Consider the following 22,187-nt stretch of genomic DNA (forward strand, 5'->3'; position numbering starts at 1 on the left):
GCTCAAACCCACTAACCATGAGATCATGGTCTGAACTGAAGTCAGACGTTTAACCCACTAAGCCACTCAGGTGCCCCAAACATTTTACATTTTTTAATCCCCCTGTCATAATATAACGATAACAGTGTTACTGTTATTTAAATAGCACTTTGAGCAGGGGTTAAACTCTTCTAGAAAAAGGCCGAAGAGTAAATATTTTAGGGTTTGTGAACCGAGGGGCACAACTGAGGATACTCTGCAGGTACTTACTTACATAATAAGAGAACACACACATTTCCTCAAATTTGTTATTGACAAAATTCAAAAGATAGTAACAGCAATTGAAAATAACATAGATCAAACGAAGAAAAACAGGATTCTTTTGAGAAGGATAACATTTCACTTAATTGAGGTTTAGAATTAGTGTTCCCTCTCATCAGATCTATCGCAAATATGTATCTATTAAAACCACTCTTAGCTTGTGGGCAGTGCAAAATCAGGCAAGAAGCCAGATTTGCCCCAAACTGGCCAATCCTTGTTTTCCACCTTACAAAGGTTTTCACTGATCATGCATTCAACTAATATTCAGTATATTCCTTCAGTTATTCTTCAAAAGAATTCTGATGAGTATGTACCACTAGGCAATGAGGGTATCTAAATGGGCAAGTCAGGGTCCCCACACCAGGATCTAAGCATGCTACCCCCAAGGGGCTCATTGTGTACTGGAAGAGAGTATACTAAATGCCACAACAGGGATGTATTTGGGTCAGGCGAGGGCCGGCTAGCACAAGGAGGGAGTGGCCACCTCTGCCTAACATAGCCAGGGCTGCTCCAGGGTTAAGAGCCCAAAGTCTTCAGGTCCCAGCCTCCCATTTGCTAGCTGTGTGACTTGCACAGGACATTTAACCTCTCTCTGCCCCTGTTTCCCAACTGTAAAATGAAGATGATCATAATGGTGCCTACCCTACAGGTACCACAAGAGGGTTGTTGTGAGGACCCCACAAGTGCATGTAGACCATTTAGAGCAGTGACTGGCACACAGGAAGCACATGCAAATGTTAGCTGCTCTCATTATGACAGAGAGGACTATAATGGAGCTGAATCTTAAATGATGAGTAGGAATTCCCCAGGAAGACAAGGTAGAGAGAGCCTTCCAAGCAGAAGGCAGTGTGTGCAAATGAATACAAATATGAGAAGCAATCCCGAGTGGTTTGCTGTAGCTCAGAAGTGCAGGGGGTTGAGGCAGGAGATGAATATGGCGAGAACAGATCACAGAGGGCTCATGTGTGCCATTCATAGGAATTGGTCCTTGATCCCACACCAAGGGGATGTGCAAGTTTTAAGCAGCTCAGAGCATCAGCATTGTAGGATCTAACAGCAGGGTGGAGGATGGCCAGGAAGAGGCAAGGATGGGGACAGAGAGGGGCACCTGGGTGGCTCAGTCGGTTGAGCACCCGACTTCGGCTCAGGTCATGATCTCAAGGTCCGTGGGCTCAAGCCCCACTTCGAGCTCTGTGCTGACAGCTCCAAGCCTGGCCCTGCTTGAGATTCTGTGTCTCCCTCTCTCTCTGCACTCCTCCCCCAAACTTGCACGCTCGCTCTCTCTCTCAAAAATAAATGAACATTTAAAAAAAATTTTTAATTTAAAAAAAAGGAGGGGGGGGCAGAATGGGACAAAGCAAGTAAACATGAGGCTGAAGCAACAGCAACAAGGAGAGATGATCATGGCCCCAAAAAGAAAACTGGTGGTGAAGGCATGGAGGGAACACTTGGGAGCCAAGCAGTAATTTCAGTCTTAGTGACACTCAGCTGTGGGTCCCAAGGGAGAGGAATGAGGAGGAGTCCAGAATGACACCCAGATCTCTGGTCTTGGTATAAGGTGAACGGGTGGGAGTTCAGGCAGAGGAATAGTAATGGCAGGGAGGGTGTCCAGACAGAATGGTGAACCAGATCAGCCCTGGGGGAGGTCGGGCCATCTCCCTGCAAGACAGCTAGGCATCAAGTACCAGGGCAGGGCAGAAGTGGAACGGAAGGAAGAGCAAGAGTGATGGTCAGGAAAATGTGGAGACTGAGCCAAGGGCAGCGGGGGGTGAGGGGTGTGGCATCAGAGAGGGAGGGGCACTGGAGCTCCTGGGAACCCAGCACCAGCCAGCACCACAGGGTGGGCCCAGCTGTTTGGGGGACCTTGCTGGGGCTGAGTAGCGCAATGGGGAATGAGCTCACTTTGGGATGTGCTGACTTTAAGGAGCTCAGGAGGGAGCTGTAACCTGGAGTCTGGAGTTCAGAAAAGTAGGTCTGGAAATACAGATTCAAGGGTCATCAGAATATATGTGAAGGGTGACACCCCACCTGGAGAGACTAAAGAGAACTCAAAAGAGAGAAATAGGATATTGAGAGAGAACTATCTAAATTTTTTTAAGTTTATTTATATATTTTGACAGAAAGAAGGTATAAGCAGGGGAGAGGCAGGGAGAGAGAGGAGAGAGAGAGAATCCCAAGCAGGCTCTGCACTGACAGCACAGAGCCCAATGCAGGGCTCAGACTCACAAGATCTCACAAGATCATGACCTGAACCGAGACCAAGAGTCAGACGCATAACAGACTGAGCCACCCAGGTGCCCTGAGAAAGAACTATCTAAAGGGAAAGGAAAATCAAAGGTAAGTGGTGTCCCAGGAACCAAAAAGGAAGATCAAGAATAAAGTAGTCAAGTATGGATGTCAGATCTGGCAAAAAAAAAAAAAAAAAAAAAAAAATTCGAGGTAGATGGAGGCCAGCACATCTCTGACCTGACAATCAGATTCACAGTGAGAAGGGTCAGAGCAGCTTGCAGGAAAGCTTGAACTTCAACAGGTGAATAGTGACTGGGAAGTTATAAGGTGGTAGCAAAATTTAGGCTCTTAGAATCCCACTTGTGACTGACTATATCCCAAGGAAATGAGAACACTATCTCAAAGAGATACCTGCCCCTCCAGGTTCACTGAAGCATTACTTACAGTAGCCAAGACACAGAAAGTGACCATCGACAGATGAACGATAGTGAAGGCATGGTACATAAATACAATGGAATATATCATTCAGCCATTAAAAAAGAAGGAAATCCTGCCATTTGTGACAACATGGATGGACCTTGAGGGCCCTCTGCTAAAATGAGATAAGCCAGACAGAGAAAGACAAATACCTGACATTCTCACATGTGGAATCTAAAAGAGATGAACTCACAGGGACAGAGAGTAGAATGGTGTTTCCTAGGCTAGAGGGTACGTGCAACAGGGAGACATTGCTCAAAGAGGACAAATTCCCAGCCACACAGTGAATAAATTCCGGGGATCTAATGTGCAGCATACTGTATTATGGGGGCACCTGGGTGGCTCAGTTGGTTAAGCATCCACCTTTGGCTCAGGTCATGATCTCACAGTTCGTGAGTTCAAGCCCCATTGGGCTGGCTCTCTGTTGTCAGCGCAGCGCCCGCCTCAGATCCTCTGTCTCCCTCACTCTCAGCCCCCCACCATGCACATTCTCTCTCTCTCTCCTCTCTCTCTCTTTCTCTCTCTCTCTCTCTCTCTCTCTCCCTCAAAACTAAATAAACATTAAAAACAATGCTGTATTATATACTTGAAAGTTGTTATGAAAGTAGATCTTAAATGTTATGACCACACATGTAAAAAGTATCTCAGGGGATGGAGGTGTTAGCCGACCTTATCGTGGTAATCATTTTGCAGTAGATATGTGTGTCAAATTACCACATTGTACACCTTAAACTCACACGTGTTACATGTTGATAAAATTCAATAAAGTTGGGGGGAAAAACCTGTAAGCTGTTGAGGGGAGGTAGGAAGAGGTAGTTGTAAAAGAGCAGTCCCATGAGGTGCCCACTGTCGTGCCATTTCTCACAAATAAAGAAAATAAGACCCGGATATTTGTCCTAGTTCCCTCAACTAAAAAGTAGGAAAGCTGGAATTCAATTCCACGCCTCCTGGTTCGAAGACCAATACTCTCTCTACTTTGGAAACATTGCGTTTTTGGTTAGGATGTAGGAAAAAAAACTACAGCTAGGTACAATGGGAATATTAATAAACATGTACTTTTGTTAATGCTTTTAGCTTTTCCAGGGCAATAAAAATACTGGAATTGGCACACAGCATAGGGCATAATCTCAACAACATCCATACAACCCTTCCATAGAGACATTTACATTGTACAGAAAATGAAACAGGTTCACAGGCTAAGTAACTTGCCCAAAGAGGAACAAGGATGGGCAAAAGAGCAGTGATTCCGGAAGAGGTCAGTCTGGAGGCACTCTTGGTACTGATTTAAAACTTAAGTACCTCACACCTATTAGGATGGCTACTATCCAAAAAAAACAGAAAACAAAAACAAACAAAAACCAAGAAACAATACATGTTGGCGAGGATATGGAGAAACTGGAATTTTTGTGCGTTGTTTCTGGGAATGTAAAATAATGCAGCTGCTGTGGAAAATGGCATGGCTGTTCCTCAAACAACTGTTTAAAAATTATCATATGCAGAGTGCCTGGCTGGCTCAATCAGTAGAGCATGTGACTCTCAATCTCAGGGTTGTGGGTTCAAGCCCCACGTTGGGTGTGGAGTCTATTTAAAAATAATAATAATAATAATAATAATAATAATAGTTTTAAAATGACCAGTAATTCCACTTTTAGATATATACCCAAAAGAATTGAAAGCACAGTCTCAAAGAAATATTTGTATGCTCACATTCACAGTAGCATTATTTGGGGTTTTTTTAAGTTTACTTTTATTTATTTTGAGAGAGAGATAGAGCAAGCGGGGGAGGGGCAGAGAGAGAGGAGACAGAATCCCAAGCAGGCTTGGCACTGTCAGTGCAGAGCCCAATGCAGGGCTCGAACCCACGTGGGAACCGTGAGATCATGACCTGAGCCCAAGTCAAGAGTCAGACGCTTAACCAACTGAGCCACCCAGCCACCCCATAGTAGCATTATTTGTAATAGCCAAAAGTTGGAAGCAACCCAACTGTCTATCAACAATGAGTAGATAAACAAAATGTGGTATATACATTGGAATGAAGTATTAATCTTTAAAAAAAGGAAATTCTTGGGCACCTCACCACCTCACCTCAGGGAGTATCTATTATGTGATACACAGAATGTATCTTTAGGTATAAACTAAGACCCCCCCCCAACCCCAACACCTATACTGACAATTGAGTTTAAAACATTTTATGTTCCCTTATCTTTCTGTAATCGTCTTTTCTTTCTTGAACAAATTTGCTAATGGCAAAAGCTGAATACACGCTAAAAATGTCAATGATTATACTACCAGGAGCTGTCAATCTGGGAGAAGGCAATCCAATTGCTAATTTAGAAATAGGCAAAATTCATTGAAGGCCTTGAGGTAGCTTTCCTGCAGTGGCTCCCACTGTGGCAAAGACTGCTAGTGCCCATACAGTACCCATCCTTCTCTTTTTTTCCTTTGAAACAGAACACCTGTATTCTTGAGGGGGGCAAAATGCCCAGAGAAAATTACTTTTTCCACATCCCTGGAAGACAGAGATGGCCAGTAAGGTATCAATGGAAGTCCTTAGGCTGGGTTTCTAGAAAAGAATTGTAAAGAGAGCTTATTCAACTGGCAGTTACCCTTTTGGTCTTCTACCCTTCATTCTTTTTCCTTTAGTCTGACAGACTTCATGGCTGGAGCTGCAGCAGCCTTCTTGAGCCAATGAAGAAATGAGACCAAGAGAATCTCAGTTACCCTGACATCCTTAAGTCACCAAGGCAGTGAGAGCAACTCTACCTCCAGTCTTCTTATTAAGAAAATAAGCCCTTTAGAGTTTAAAATCATGCAGTGGTGGCAGAGGGGTCTGTACTCTCAGCCAAATGCTATTCTTAAACAGGTAAACTTAGGACACTGAAAAGATCCTATCTCTGTGAAGTAATGAAATGTTAGAAATGAATCTCTGTGTTAGAAATGAGTGGTGCTATTGGGCTCTCTGCTGTCAGCACCGCTGAGCGGGCTTCGGATCCTCTGTCTCCCTCTCTCTCTGCCCCTCCCCAGTGCACGTGTGTTCTTGCTCTCTCAAAAATGAATGATTCTAATGATAAGGATGGTGATGATGACAATGACATTAACCCTCATGAAGCGCATCCTAGGTGGCAAGTACTGAGGCACAGAAAGGTTAGGTAATTTACCTAAGGTTTCACGGCTATAAATGCTGAGGCTGGGCTTTAAATCCAGGGAGTCTGGAGGCACCTGGGTGGCTCAGTCAGTTAAGCATCTGACTTCAGCTCAAGTCATGATCTCATGGTTCGTGAGCTTGAGCCCCACATCTGGTTCTATGCTGACAGCTCAGAGCCTAGAGCCTGGAGCCTGCTTCGGATTCTGTGTCTCCCTCTCTCGGTCCCTGCCCCACTCACGCCCTGTCTCTCTTTGTCTCTAAAAAATAAATTTAAAAAAGAACATTAAAAAAAATCATTGTTAAATCCAGGCAGTCTGGCTCCAGAGTACATGTGTTTAACTTCAAGACAATATCAAACATAACAAACTAATATACACACACAAACCAATCTCCACAGACACACTAATCTTAAAGAAGCTTTGTCAATTCATTAATGAAAATGCTTATCATATGTCATCCCTAAATCGCTCTTCTATTTGAGAAATTATTTTCTGTAGGACCTGAGATTCTTATAGCTCTGGCAAAACATCTGACTGGCTTCACAGCTGTTTTACACGTTACCATAAATACTGTTTAGACCATTACCATAGTCTCTGATAGAAAGCCTTCCTGTCCACCATCCACTATTACAAGATGAATCTCCCAAAAATGGAGATTTGATCACATCACACCCTTCACCGAAGTCTTCAATGACCTCTGTTACCTGAATAAAGTCCAAACGCCTTAGTCCGTATGCGCTCTTGGCAACTTTCCCACCTTCCCACCTCTCCCCTTCACACTCCAAACCCTCCCAATTGAGCCACTGGTTGTGCCCTGTATTCACCTAGGTTTTCCCATCCTGAACCTTGTTATATACTGTCTAGCCCTCCTGGATGCACATCCTCTCTCACTCCTCCCCAAGCCCCATGTGTCCCCATCATACCAAATCCTCAAGCCCCAAATCAAAGCCTCACGTGCCATATTAATGGCTCCTACCTGACAAGCACCAAGCTGTCATGGGTCTTGTCTAGGAGGAAAAGCACTGGGTTTTCTCTAGGTTTTTCACAGGTCTCCACTAAAGAGAGTAAATGTAGCCCAGCCCTGCAACAGCCCCACTCTTAGACCAGAGCCAAGGACTGGGATCCCTCCCCTCCAACACACACCCTCCTCAGCCCCCTTCCTGGTGTGCTCTAACTTCCCTCCTTATCTTATCTGATCAAAATCAACACCATGAACAGTCTTCAGGCTAAGAATAGTTCCCAAAGGGATACTTACACCCCTAAGGATATGTAGAAAGGGGTAGGAGAAGGCTGCAGAACTGCTCTGACCAGCTTGAGGGGTCCAGCCAACACGAGGCTGCTGCCCTTCTAATCCACTGACCAAAACCATCCTAGTCAGGGAAACTCAGAAGGGAACTTGCTCAAGGTTGTTACATCACAAGAAGGGGCTTACTTCTCCTAAGAGACTCAAGTAACTGGAGGACTGATTACTATCAGCGAGGCCACGTAGTATCTCACATGGGAAAACAAAGTTTAGTCAAATACAAGGAATCGTCTTCTGGCTTGCAAGTCTCACTGGTTGATACAAAGTTACCAGATTCATTCACTTAAAAACATATTCTAAACAAAGTCCTGCACAATATCCAAACCTTGAGCTACGCAGTATGGCTAATTTTAGTTTTCCTCCAGGTAAGCTACACCTATCAGTGTTCTCTGAGCAACTGCCCATTCCCAGGGAGACACTGGCTCTTCTTCGCTCACCTGACACCTAGCTCTCAGAGGCCTCGCGTGCAGCGTGTGGTGATCTGGCTGCTCCATCCTCCCAACAACCAGCCATCCGCTCTTCCAGCCTCCAGGAAGACTAACACTCTACCCTGCACATGCCAGATGTTCTAAAAGGTTTGAAGGAATGAAAGAATAAGAGTCCCCCAAACCAGCCACACTTACTGGTTAATTAGGCAAATCACTTGGCCATCCCCACACTCTTCTCCGGCTCCCTTCCTCTGCCACTGCCTCCCCCACCCCTGCCTGGAAAAACAAGGCAATCAATGAAAGTGCTGCCAAAGAGGAGACAAGAAGAGTAACAGGGCATCTGAGTCACACTTGGACCCCTGTTACATAGGGGGTTAGATGAGCTTTTCCAAAGCACCACTAATACTCTCTTTAAAAATCTATTTAAAAATAGATTTCTAAAGTCTCCCCACCCTACAATCACACACGGCCCTTACAGAGGAAGCCACAGCATGGAAGAGAGTGGTTCATACCCTTTCCTTTGTCAGTGAACCCACCAACCCTCCCCAATTTAACATTTAACTCATTTAAATTAAGGAAAATTCTATTTCCAGCTCAAAGAGGATTTCACAAAACAGCAAAGGGTCATTGTCCCTGTGGTGTGTGAACCCAAGCCCGGCTCCACCCATATCTATGTTGTGGGGAACAGAATTTCCTCAACATCCTCAAAGGAAACATTACTTCCTAAAAGGAAAACCGCAGTGGAGACTGATGGTCACCTCCGGTTGCAGTCAGGCCACTGTCGTGCAGGCAATCAAGAATGTGAAAAATGCCAGTGCTAAAATCAGACACTGGAATACACTGAATCAGGTTTAAAGGAGTGCCTTTTCCCAGCCTGAAGTCCACAAAACATCCAGAAGAATCTCTTTTTTGTCTCTGACCACAAAGGAAGAAGAGGAATCATTTTGATGGGGAAAGAGTAAATAATGGTAATAAATGTCTGTCGCTCCTGTGCCACAGATGCCTCTAAAGGTCAGGGTCCCCCCAGGATGTGACTCCAGGCACTGGCCTTGTGCTGTGGGCCCTCATTTCCCTTATCAGAGCAAAATCAACACAACAGACCATCCTCAAGCTAAAAATACTTCACAAAGGGGAAACTGTAACCGTAAGGCTGTATAGAAAGGGGCAGGAGGGGGGCCCTAGGGAAGCTCTGACTGGTCCAGCCAACATGAGGCTACTGCCTTTCTGACCTACCAACCAAAGTCACCCAAGTCAGAGAAATCCAGAAGGCAGCTCAAGAAAAAAAGCAGCATGAGGTGAAATAGGATTTGAGCACACCAACAGTGTTGATGGAAATACTGGTACAAAACCCAGGAAATTCCCATTTGGTTGACAAATAAATCAAGCAGTTCTGTGTCCAAAGGCACTGTACAATTAAGCATTAACCAATTACAACATTTAACTCCCCATTAATAGCCCTGGGAACTGAGGGGCTCAATAACACCTCAGTCGCCAACCTGTTTACCAATTATTTCATTTAAAGCTGTGCGATTTAAGATAAGGACATTCGAGTGGGATAGGTCAGCCTCAGGAAGAATGATAATGCCTCTACCAGCACTGCCTAGAAGTAACACAGTATCAGAGATGGAGACCGTTTTTATTTAAAGAGTCACTGGGGTGAAGGAAGCCCTTCAGTCTGGTACTGAGGTCAAAGTAGCTGATCACATTACCTTGTTTTGTTTACGTTTTAATGTCAGAATAATGCAATAATTCCTACCTGCAAAGGAATACCTGTAGTGCATACATCTAAGTTGTAAAGCATACTGGTAAATTCAGCACCCATCATCACGAGGGTGCAAGTGCATCTATCACAAGGGAGTCCTGGCAAGGGGACATATTTTCATCGCTATTAGTCAGCATCTTTGAATCTGACCCACTGATTAATGACCACTCTAGATTTTAGGATCTTTTCCTGAAACTTGTGGTCTCCCATGATTAAGGCATTCCCAGGAATACACTGAGGAGGACGGGTTTCCTTTACAAGCCAATCAAGTGAAATAGAGCCAAGCCACTCCAGTTCTTCACCTACAAAACATGCTACCCAGTGTTCACGGTGAGTTAGGAAAGTCACATCCACAAGGCATGCACAAACCCACTGTAGTAAAGGTACTCAACTACATTTGAGCCAAAGACTCAGCACTGCACCCAAAAAGAGGGTGCCATATGAAAGGCAAGAGGTGAGAAAGACTTCCTCCTCCTTACCTCTCCATCCTTTCTCCAATTGTACTCACTATCCTATCCATTCCCTATGAGTTTTTAAACCAAAAAAAGCACAGAAGTTCAGGGGGAGAGGGCACAGCCATCAACATTACATGGAGGGGTGGCAAGTGCCCCCTAACCCTGGAGAGGTCTAATGTCCACACATTCTTCTCATGGTGTCCCAATATACGACACCCAATATTTATATCCCAGTTCTGTCTCTTATACGTGTGTGGACTTAGACATGGTGTTTTACTGCTCTATGCCTGTTTCATCATTTGTGCATAATCATGTCCATCCCACAGAAAGGGATGACATCAGATAAAGTATGTGAAGTCCCCGTAAGCTGATTATTATTGTATACGTGTTTGTGTCTGTGTTGTTGTTGTTGTTGTTGTTGTTGTTGTTGTTGTTGTTAGGAGATATTGAGGGCAAGATCAGAAAACAGGGCAAAAGCTAGATTAAAGGATATGTTGCCCTACATTCTGATTAAATGCTTATAACAAGACAGGAACGTCTTTTCAGAAAAGAAATTAACCCTTCTTTAGATATTAGAAAGAGAACTTAAAGTTATGCCCAGTGGCCCATTGATGCCTATTGATATTAGAATTCATTCTCATTTAACAAATATTTTATATGTATGTATGATGCCAGGCACCAAGCTGGGCACCAGGAATACAGTGATAAACAAGAAAGCAAGGTCCTGGCCTCAAGGGGGTTATATTCTAGTTGGGGAAGGGGAGACAATAAGCAAGTAAACAAATTAACAGACAATTTCAATGTGGTGCTAAGAAGGAAAAAATAGGGTACAATGCTTCAGTCTAGCTGCTGGTGGATGGGGGAACTATTTTGGATGCGCTGGTCAAGGAAGGCTCACCTGAAGAAGTATAATTTAATGTAAGGGAATAAAGTGGTTACAGTACAGGGAACAGCAAGTTCTCCAGGGGCCAGGAAGCCCTTGGCAAGCTCAAGGGCCTAGAAGAAGGCCAGGATGGCTGCATGCTTTAACAAAGTGCTTCTCAACTTGGCAAGCAGTGGAATCCCCAGGAGAGCCGTAGGAGCCCCTGATGTTGGAGTCTGCTCCCAGACTCGAATAGGATTGCCCTGGTGCAGCCTGGGCGTGGGGAGTTTGCCAGGCTCCCCAGATGTTTCTGAAGCACATTCCAAGTTGAGACCCACACAGGATAAGCTGGCAGATGAGGCTCAGTAAAGAGTCCTAGGGCACTTGGGGATTGAGGCCTTCCTCTTTTAAAGGCCACTTCCAAACCTTTGTTCCTGTCAGCAACTACACCAAACACACAGGTGAAGGCCAGGTTGGAGCACATGTCCACAGTAGGTGGAAATGACTAATTACTTTTTATTTTCACTTCACAGCCTGGAAGCAGGCAAGACTATGTGTGTGAAGTATTTACTCCCTGGAGGTTTGACTCTTCCTCCTGAAGGAATACTTCCAGGAAAACGTTGCTAGTAAATCGGCTTAATCCCTATCCCTATAAATTATCTGCGACTTCTGAGTTAAAGTGTTTTTAAAAAATACCAAAAAGAAGGCATAAATTAATTGTAATTATCTCTGTCATCCCATAAAATGCATAATTAAAAATTAACACAGCATGACAATGGATGGGGAGTGAACAGGGTCTATAATCCAGATGTCGAGAAATAATGACCAGCCGAGAGACAGTCGGGCAAGGTTGCTGCTGTCATCTGGCCTATTTTATGGCACATGTCATAAGGCGGTAAAATCACCTGTAAAAGGACGGTTCCTGTAAAAGAAGTAGATCATCATAACGACTGTGGGTTTGGTGACAAGAAGCACACCAAAGTCACCATAGTGGTCTCCTCCCGGGAGGGAGGCAGGAGAACAAAGAACACCTTTATCAGAAATACTTTATTTCTTCCATTTCAGAAGCACTGAGGCAAACATGGCACAACGTTAAAACTCTTCATTAATTCTAGGGAGTGGTCCATGAATGCTCCTGCTATTACTGCCTGTACTTTTCTGTATGAAAAAAGAAAAGAGAGCATGTTTAAAGGGTAAAACTTCTTCATTTAACACTTCTTGTATAATGCGTTAAATTGGGCTGAAACCCTGTAATTATTTCTTTCTTACGGTTTGCCAGTTTCGGAGGCCGTGCTCCTGAATTCTTCACCAGCATCTGTACTCCTGTTATATTAATGCTCGGGAGCTGTGAATCGCCTAGTAGACTGTCTAGTTCACATTCTCCCCTGTTATTCAATGGAATTACCCCTCAATCTCCCCTCTGACACTTCTTCTAAAAGTACCCCAGAAAGGATTAATTAGACAGTCACCATATTCTCCAAGGAAGACAGACTCTGTGGTTCACCACCCCACCAGAACCCTGCTGCTACCTCAGAGATTTCGGGTCAATCTTTACATATTCTTTTTTTTTCTTAATTTACACTTTCAATATAAATATATTTTGGAGGGCAATTTGACTTTAGGCTCTTGTATGTCTTTAAAGGAGAATTCATAGTCCTTGTGCCAAGTCAGGCCCAATAAAAAGTAAGTAATCATCAAAAGTGATAGTTTAGCAGTGCTGGAGGGAGAATAGACAGAAGCTGAAAGTTTTAAAACTGCTATTTTCAACCTGAAATGTTTATCAATCAATTTTACAGCAGCGGAAAACATTTCCCTCCTGCAGGAAGGTGGGGCGGGGAGGAAGCAGAAAAAGACACAAAGGAAGAGATTCCAACAAGTTCAACAATAAATTTTAACAGGACTCACTTTGGTGATGAAATATAGTAGATCAAATCTTGTATGCTGAATGGCAGGAAGTAATGTATTCCAGCACTGTAGTATCTATTTAAAGGGACAGCACATGGGAATGCAAGCTGGTGCAGCCACTCTGGAAAACATTATGGAGGTTCCTCAAAAAACTGAAAATAGAACTACCCTACGACCCAGCAATTGCACTACTAGGCATTTATCCAAGGGATACAGGTGTGCTATTTCGAAAGGACACATGCATCCCCATGTTTATAGCAGCACTATCAACAATAGCCAAAGTCTGGAAAGAGCCCAAATGTCCATCGATGGATGAATGGATAAAGAAGATATATATATATATATATATATATATATATATATATATATATATATATATATATATATATACATACACACACACACACACACACACACACAATGGAGTATTACTCGGCAATCAAAAAGAATGAAATCTTGCCATTTGCAACTATGTGGATGAAACTGGAGGGTATTACGCTAAGTGAAATTAGTCAGAGAAAGACAAAAATCACATAACTTCACTCATATGAGGACTTTAGGAGACAAAACAGATGAACATAAAGGAAGGGAAGCAAAAATAATATAAAAACAGGGAGAGGGACAAAGCAGAAGAGACTCATAAATATGGAAAACAAACTGAGGGTTACAGGAGGGGTTGTAGAAGGGGGGATGTGCTAAATGGGTAAGGGCCACTAAGGAATCTACTCCTGAAATCATTGTTGCACTACATGCTAACTAATTTGGATGTAAATGTTAAAAAATAAAAAATAAAACAAGTTAAAAAATAAATAAATAAAGGGACAGCACAAATAAAACTTATATGAAAGCTTCTAGAGTACAAATTGCTAAGTCAACGTTACTACACTTAAAAATTAGTTTTTGCGGCGGGGTGGGAGGACCTCCTGGGTGGCTCAGTCAGTTAAGCATCTGATTCGATTTCAGCTCAGGTCATGATCTCACAGTTCTTGAGATTGAGCCCTGTGATGGGCTCTATGATGACAGTGCAGAGCCTGCTTGGGATTCTCTCTCTCCCCCTCTCTCAACCTCTGCCACATTCTCTCTCCCTCTCTCTGTCAAATTTAATAAATAAGCTTTAAAAAAAGAATTAGTATTTTTCAGAAGCTTAATTGCCCAATGTATCTCAGGCAATTAAAAAAGAAGAACACTGAGTGTCCCCTAATTTATTTCTATTCCCAGCTGACATGTGGCTTGCCCACAGGTGGCCATTTCCTGCCTCTTTGCTGGGATGTCCCACACTCTTCAAAACTAGGAAAGGGTAAACTAACAGCATGTGGCATCTTTGACATGCCTGGAATGAGTGGGCTAGCCACTTTCAAATCTTACTTCATTGATTTTTCTCAAGAATCCCAAATATGGTATCATCTCCAGTTTACCAATGAGGAAGCTATGTGTCCAAGATCACAGAAGTAATAAAATGGTGAGGCCAGGTTGGAACTCATGGCTATTCAACTCCAAAACTCACACTCCTTCCTTTGTACCCCGCCCAACTACATAGGAACACTAAGAGTACAGATGCGCCAAAGAAGATCTTAGCTGCCTGCACTAGGTACCAAGGAATGGTTGTAATGGTTGTAATTCACATCGCCTACCTCTATCAGTGAACACTCTATTTCTGAAGATTTATTCTGCTTGTTCTCCAAGGGCCTAAGTGGCCCTGGAGTACTTCTACCAAACTACCAAACTGAGCACATCCTAAAGGCATGCCCACAAAACTCTTCCTTATTCTCCATCAAGTCTCTGCACTCCAACCACCACCATCAAAAAACAGACGCACCAACCACTGCATTTCTTTTAATTGCCTTCTGGACCAAAATGGTACCAAGAAAGAAAAAAATCACGCGGACAATTTCTGTTACCTTACTAAAGATAGGTGACCATCTCACTGCGGTCCCTAAATGCACATATAGCAACACCGGCAGCATTTTCAAAACTGTGCAGAGGGCAGAGTTTGACAGGAAGCATCCCAGCTGTGGTAACTGACTGCTTGCCATAAGAGCTACTAGGTGAACCCTGTGCAGAACATTTAAAAATGTCATTATAAGGAAACACAGTCACAATCTTCCCCTCCAACAAAAAATATTTTCAATAAACAGCCTAGAATGTTCTCTCTTCCTCCTGTCTCCCAACACCCAATCCCATCACTTTCAGGAAAGCTCACCTGATTAGTACCCGTCTACTCTAAATAGCTCCTTTATCCTGAATTCCCAGATTCTCCTTTATTGCTGAATTATCAAATAACGGTTTGTGCTGGTTTGTGAGATTTTAAGCCATTTCACAAGGACTGGACTCTGTCGAGGGTATACAGAGCCATTGGACAATTTCTGCTCTCAGGAAGGTGAGCCACACTGAACAGAGAGGGATAACAAGCCACATACTGTACCACATAAGAGATTTGGGGAGCACAAAAGAAAGGGGTAGGGAAAGAAGTTCAGGAAAGGCCTCAGGTAAGAGGTAGCATTTCAATGGGTTCTAGATGCTGAATTGGATTTCCTCAGAGAAAACTTTGTAAAGAGGGATGAAGATTTAGTAGATATGGGAGTTGAATTGTGGCCCCCCAAAAAGATATGTTGAAGTCCTAACTTCCAGTACTCAGAATGTGACCTTATTTGGAAATAGGGTTGTTGCAATTAGGTAAGATGAGGTCATACTGGAGCAGGGTGGGCCCTTAGTTCAATATAACTGGTACCCTTACAAGAAGACACCCATGTGAACATAGGGACACACAGGAGAATGCCATGTGACAATAGTCAGATTTGAAAGATGCAGCTACAAGCCAAGAAACACTAAGGAGTACTTGCAAAATACCAGAAACTGGGAACAGGCAAGGAATGATTCTCTCTTACAGGTTTCAGAGGGAGCATGGCTCTGCCCACACCATGATTCTGACTTTCAGCCTTCAGAATAGAGACAACACATTTCTGTTTTTTAAGTCACCCATTATGTAGAACTCTATTATGGCAGCCCTAAGAAACTAATGCAATAGGGGATTGGAAGAAAGAGGAAAAAAACAAGATGTGGTGAAAGGCAACCACAGAAGATATTCACAAAATGACTTTCTGTAACTTGCAGGAGACCTATGCCCTACTTTACTTTGCTGAGAATGAGCTCACCTCAGCATCCTCCCCTCTGCATCCAAAGGGTTCTCTGGCTTTACCTCACTTCCCTGCAGCCTGTCCTTAAATGAAGGAGCTGTTTCTCCTTTCACAGGCTAGACCTGCTACCTTGCTTTAATTACTTGAATCCAAGGACTTCCCATTCATCATTTCTATGTTTTACTCCAATTATTTCATACCTCCATTGTCTGCTGAGTAAACCACAGATAACTTCCTACAATTCCACTTTCCCTCTTCCCAATCCCCACAGGCTGACCTCCCATCTTTTCTATTTAAAAGAAGCCTAGGGTAGATTCCTCCACTCTCTCACTGCCCATTCACAACTCAACCTTTCATTCAATGACCTCTCCTGACCTGCCTATGGAAACAGTTATGGAAGGATGGCTGGTCAGTCTGCCTGATCACTGACTCTTACAGACGCTATCGTTTTCACTTTCCACAATATTTTTGTGTTGCCTCACATGAACATCCACTTTCCCCCTACATGAAATGCTCTCTTCTTCTGGCTCCTGGAAGAACACACTGTTCTCCACTCACCTCCCTGACTGCTCCTTTCCTGTTTCCTTTCTTGGTCAAGATCATTTTGGTGCTCCTTTCCCATGTCACCACTGTACTTTGTACTGACCTCTGTTATGGCAGTTCTGCCCTATACCTTCAGTCAGTCAGAGCTTACGTTCAAACACCATTACACGCTCCACATGAAGGGTAAAGGCCTTACCATGGTATGTGTGGTGGAGTCCTAATTCCTCAGTCTCATTACCTGCGCTATTGTTGTCATACATTCTAAAAAGTAGGTTAGGGGACACCTGGGTGGCCCAGTCAGTTGGGCATACAACTCTTGGTTTTGGCTCAGGTCACGATCTCACGGTTTGTGAGTTCAAACCCCGCATTAGGCTCTGTGTTGGCACCTCAGAGCCTGCTTGAGTTTCTCCCTCTCTCCCTCAATCCCTCCCCCCAACCCCCTCTCAAAATAAATAAACTTTTTTTTAAGTTACAAATATACAATACAGTGCAACTATTTTGCTTTGAACAATGTTCTTTTAGAATTAAAAGTAGGAAAAATTGAATTTTTCAATTCAATTACCTTCATTTATTTCATACCCAGTGTTCTTCATTTCTCTGTAGAGACCCAAAATTCTATCTGGTATCATAATCCTACTGCCTAAAGACCTTTCTTTAACATTTCATGTAGCGTTGATGAGCTGGCAATGAATTTCCAGTTTTTGTTTGAGGAAATCTTTCATTCTCTTTCATTTTTGAAATAGATTTTCACTAGGCATAGAATTCTGGGTTGACAGCTCTTTGCTTTTAGCACTTTAAAAAATCTCACTTCATTATATTCTAACTTGCATAGTTTCTGAACAGGGATAATTATTATCTTTGTTCCTCTGTAATGTGTCCTTTTCTCTCTGGCTGCCTTTAGGATTTTCTCCTTTTTTTAATTTTTTATTTTTATTTTTTGGTTGATAAACGTATGAGTATTATTTGCCTAGGTGTGTTTTGTTTTGGTATATTCATCCTGACTGGTATTATCTGAGTTTCTTGGGTCTGTGATTTGGTGTCACTAATTTTGCGAACTTCTCAGCCATTATTTCTCCAAATATTTTTTGCCTTCCCCACTCTATCTTCCATCTCCTTCTGGTGATCCAATAAAGTATACGTTCGACTGTCTGATACCATCCTGCTGGTCTTGGATGTTCTTTTTGTTTCATTCTGTTGTTGGTTTTACTTTTTTTCGCTTCAGTTTGGGTAATTTCTGTTGCCCCACAGGATCTTGCCCATTGTCCACCACTTCTATTACAGCAGTTAGTCTATTTAATCATAGTTATTTTAAAGTCCCTGCCAGATAGTTCCAACATCCGTGACATATCCAGTCTGATTCTAATGATTGCTTTGTCTCCTGTTTTTGTTTTTGTGGCTTTCTTTTGTCTTTTCATATGCCTCATAGTTGTTTTTTTTTTTTTTTAAGTTTGGGCATCTTAGATAAGAGAGTAGAGGCGAGGTAAATATTTTTTTAATGCCTGGAAATGTGCACGCCTTTCCTTCTGCCTGGCCTTGAGTGTCAGGGTTTGCACTAATCTAATCGGGAGCTGGGCTGGCTTAGAAGTCTGTTGTTGCTGCGGTGATCCTCAGTGACCCACAGGCTAGTCATACCCTGTGCTCAGTCTATTTTATACCCTGAATGCCAGTCTATTTGTTTTCCAATGATTGCTGCACCCTTGGCCTTCAATCTTTTCTTTTCACCATGCCCACAGAGAAAGTCTGCCTCTTGCAAAGTAGTTACTACCTCATGCTTGTTACCCTGGTGATGGAGTGGGGATAGAGAGTGTCCTCTGTTATTCTGATTTATCCCCAATGTTAGGCAGGTACCATATCCCTGGATCTTGGGGAAGATGGCCTATTCGGTGATCCTGCCCATCCCTCAGTAACCCTGCCCTCTCCTGAGTTCAGAGTCCTGAATCCAGCTTGTAATCTTGCCCCTCTCCCACCAGGGTTGAGGTGTTTTTTTTTTTCCTGTTTTCTTCCCCAGCTACAGAAAGATTTTACCAGTGCCCAAAAGATGATGGTGTTTGTTGCCTCTCTCCCAAAGCAAAGCTTCTGTTCTATAGAGGAGATACAAAAGAAATCTAGGCAAAATTTCTTGCCCTTTTCAGAGCAGCTGCTGTTTCTTCTCCTGGTTCGGCCCCACAGATAACACTTTCCCTGTACTTTCTCAAACTTTTCTGTGAGTGACTAGCATAGTTCATGGAGAAAAACTTGCAAGAGGGTACAAACCCCCCCCCCATGTTTGCAACCCCGAGGGCTTCCCTCACTTTCGCCAGTGCTCACTCAGCCAGCCTGCACCATTCTCCAGTCACCCTGGCTGAATTCCTCTTCAGTAGCTCACACAGTGCATTAGTGCTTGTGTCTCATCCCTCCCTGCGAACGCCCACCTCTCTCTATGTTCTGGATCTTGCACCCTCAGTACTATCTTTGGCTCAAGAACAGTTGTTAACTTGCTCTTTGTCCAGTTTTTTTTCACTGTAAGGTTAAGAGCAAAGTGCTTTCCAGATCTTTCCATCCCTCTGCATCTTCAACTGGAAAATGAAATACCTCTTTGCATTTTCAACCTATTCACTCCACCAAGAATGACCTTTTTACTCACAGACATATGTAGCTGTGCTATGCAGATGTTGGGGGTTTTGTATATAATTATCATCTTAAGAAATAACTGCTTTTGGCAGGGAAGAGGAATGGAATGAGCTTAGTTACTGAGTCCCAAGCACAGTGCTTGATGCTTTTGCATTTTCTAATTTAAGCCTTATAACTTAAAAGGTATCTATATTATGAACCAAATTTGTGGTGTGAGGGAACTGAAGCTCAGTAACTTGCTGAAGGTCACATAACTGCCAAGTGGCAAAGTTGAGATTCAAGTCTGGATCCTCCAAAGGCTATTCCCAGCATCCGGCTCTGCCCCACCAGCTCTACTGGGCCTGGCCAACCTGTGTGGCTGACTGCACAGTGGTTTCTGTTCACAGTGAACATGGAGGCCACTTGACACAAACTTTTGTGACCATAAAGAAGGAGGTTCATAAGGCCTTGGGCTGGGACTTGGGAGCTGCCTGGTGAAATGCCCACACCATTTCAGAAAAGGCCATTATAGAAACACAACATGTAGGGGCACCTGAGTGGCCCAGTCAGTTAAGCATCCCACTCCTGATTCTGGCTCACGGCATGATCTTGAGGTTCATGAGTTTGAGCCCCGTGTCAGGATCCGCACTGACAGCACAGAGCCTGTTTGGGATTCTCTCTCTCTCTCCCTCTCTCTGTCTCTGCTCCTCTCCAGCTCACATGTGCTCACTTGCTCTCTCTTTCTCTCTCTCTCTCAAAATAAATAAATAAACAGGGGCACCTGGGTGGCTCAGTCAGTTAAGCATCCAACTTCAGCTCAGGTCATGAGTTCACTTGTGAGTTCAAGCCCCGCATCAGGCTCTGTGCTATTAGCTCAGAGCCTGGAGCCTGCATTGGATTCTGTCTCCTTCTCCCCACAGCAACCCTCCCCCTCCCCCCACCCCGCTCACTCTTTGTCTCTCAAATGTAAAATAAAACATAAAAAAAATTTTTTTAATAAATAGACATTAAAAAAAGAAGAAGAAACACAGCATCTAGTCCAAACCCTCAGGATCCATCCTCACCGCCAGGTCTCAGAGTGTGTGCCTGGCAGGCAGGTGGGAGGGATAGACCACCAGTTGAGTGGCCGCTGAGGACCGAGCATGCCTCACAACCACAGGGAAAGTCTGTGTAGGACTGAGCTTCCCTTTACCCCTCCTCATGTCACCCCACCAGGCGCACTAAGTCACTAATGAGCAACTTTAATTTCCTTGGAGGAAGCCGCTGCCATTGTATCTCATTCAATACAGGTTCAAGGGAAAGTTACTTTGTGTGACAGAAGCGAGGTACAACAAATTTACTGTGTGGCTGCTGCCATGGCCGATATAACAAAGGATTGTTCCAGGGGGTCACAGAGACAGAGAGCACGTAAGAGGAGATTACTGACAATGTGGCAGCACAATGGCCTTTCAAGTCTCAAGGCTACGAGTTCACTGCCAGGTCTCCAGACTCTGTGTGTACAGTATATGGATACTGACAAATGCAACAAATTCTATAATCACCACCACAGTACCTTAAAAAACAGTCCCACTACTGCAAACATTCTCTTCAAGTTCCTCTTTGTGTCGTTTTGGGATTAGGATAACACCAAACAGCTAGCAGGCCCTGGTTCCCAGGACCCAATTCCCTGAGTTCTCGATCAGGACCAAGTTAGCCACAACCCCACCTTGGTTGCCCAGGAACCACAAACCCATACCATATTCCTGTAGACTATTTTCTTCAAGGCAAGAGACCATTTCTAGTTTCTCACTCTTTAATCCCAAAAGGGTTCCTTAATCTAGCCTCGGGCACTGCTATGTAGCAGGCACCAATATCCCCAAGGCCCAGGAGCCCTACAACAGCCCCTGCCCTGTCCACCCAGTCAGAGGTTGGAGCATCATGAGCCTCAGCTAACTCTCTCCCTGGAGCTGCAGGGCTCAGTGCCAACGGTCCACATTTATGATGCCTGAAAGGTTCAGAACATAAAAGGCTTTAATTTCTTATCCATTTTCCTGTTGACAAAGTGAAAGCCAAACAGTGAAACTGGAACAAATGTGCACAGTTCCTATGCTGCGTGCACAATTCCTGTGCTGTGTACACAGTTCCTGTGCCGTGTGTACAATCCGTATGCTTCAGAAATGCATGGTCACCAGAAATGCATCTGTGTTTTTAAAATAATCCAATTGAGCACATTCTCTTTTCTTTTTTCTTGCCATCAGTGTACTGTTTTTATTTTATATGAACTTATAATTATCATAGGCAATGTTTTCCCATCATGAATACTTAGTAATTTTTTTAATGTTTATTTATTTTTGAGAGAGAGAGAGAGACAGAGTGTGACCAGAGGAGGAGGGGCAGAGAAAAGAGGGAGACACAGAATCCAAAGCAGGCTCCAGGCTCCGAGCTGTCAGCACAGAGCCAGATATGGGGTTCGAATCCTCAAACCATGAAATCATGACCTGAGTGGAAGTCAGATGCTTAACTGACTGAGCCACCCAGGAGCCCCAAGTACTTAGCAATTTTCAAAAACACTGCTTTGATCATGTTACTTCCCTGCCCCAAAACACTTCACAGTTTGCCATTGTTTACTTGATAAAGTCCAAACCATTTAGCCATCCCTAAATTTGCCCACATTGCCTCCCATGATGCCTCCATACAAAGCTATGCTCTGATTCCACAGGACTTTTTTCCAAACTACCCCCTACCCCCTCTGCAAGTGTGGCCCCATGAAACCCTCTCAGGCCAAGAAGAAGAATGAATTTCCTCCCTTACCTAGATTTCTATAATCCACACTCTTCATCAGCCCAAGCCAGCTTGAGCTGTTATGGCTGTTGACAGACCTCTCTGCCCTACAAGATCTCCCAGGATCAGAAAGAGTTGAGGGGCACCTGGGTGGCTCAGTCAGTTAAGCATCTACTTCCTCAGGTCACGATCTCACAGTCCATGAGTTTGAGCCCCGCACCAAGCTCTGTGCTGACAGCTCAGAGCCTGGAGCCTGCTTCAGATTCTGTGTTTCCCTCTCTGCCCCTCCCCCACTC

General features: G+C 43.8%; 1 protein-coding gene and 1 non-coding gene across 5 annotated transcripts in view; one reads left to right on the forward strand and one right to left on the reverse strand.

Annotated features, from left to right (window-relative positions):
- Nucleotides 1-22,187, reverse strand: part of CSGALNACT1 (chondroitin sulfate N-acetylgalactosaminyltransferase 1) — a 340,488-nt gene that overhangs the window by 279,115 nt on the left and 39,186 nt on the right. For 2 of the 4 annotated variants that reach the window (XM_042983324.1, XM_042983330.1), the window contains exon 1: nt 7,406-7,500. The exons of 1 other annotated variant lie outside the window; for it this stretch is intronic. The gene's annotated coding sequence lies outside the window, so the exon portion shown is untranslated. Of the gene's footprint in view, nt 1-7,405; nt 7,501-12,865; nt 12,987-22,187 lie in introns of those variants that run through there. One more of the 4 variants, XM_042983325.1, reaches the window with a different exon arrangement.
- TRNAE-CUC lies at nt 4,509-4,581 on the forward strand. The gene has a single exon. It is a non-coding gene; the product is annotated as a tRNA-Glu (tRNA).

Source organism: Panthera tigris, chromosome B1, assembly GCF_018350195.1.
Source record: "Panthera tigris isolate Pti1 chromosome B1, P.tigris_Pti1_mat1.1, whole genome shotgun sequence".
NCBI classification, from domain to species: Eukaryota; Metazoa; Chordata; class Mammalia; order Carnivora; family Felidae; genus Panthera; species Panthera tigris.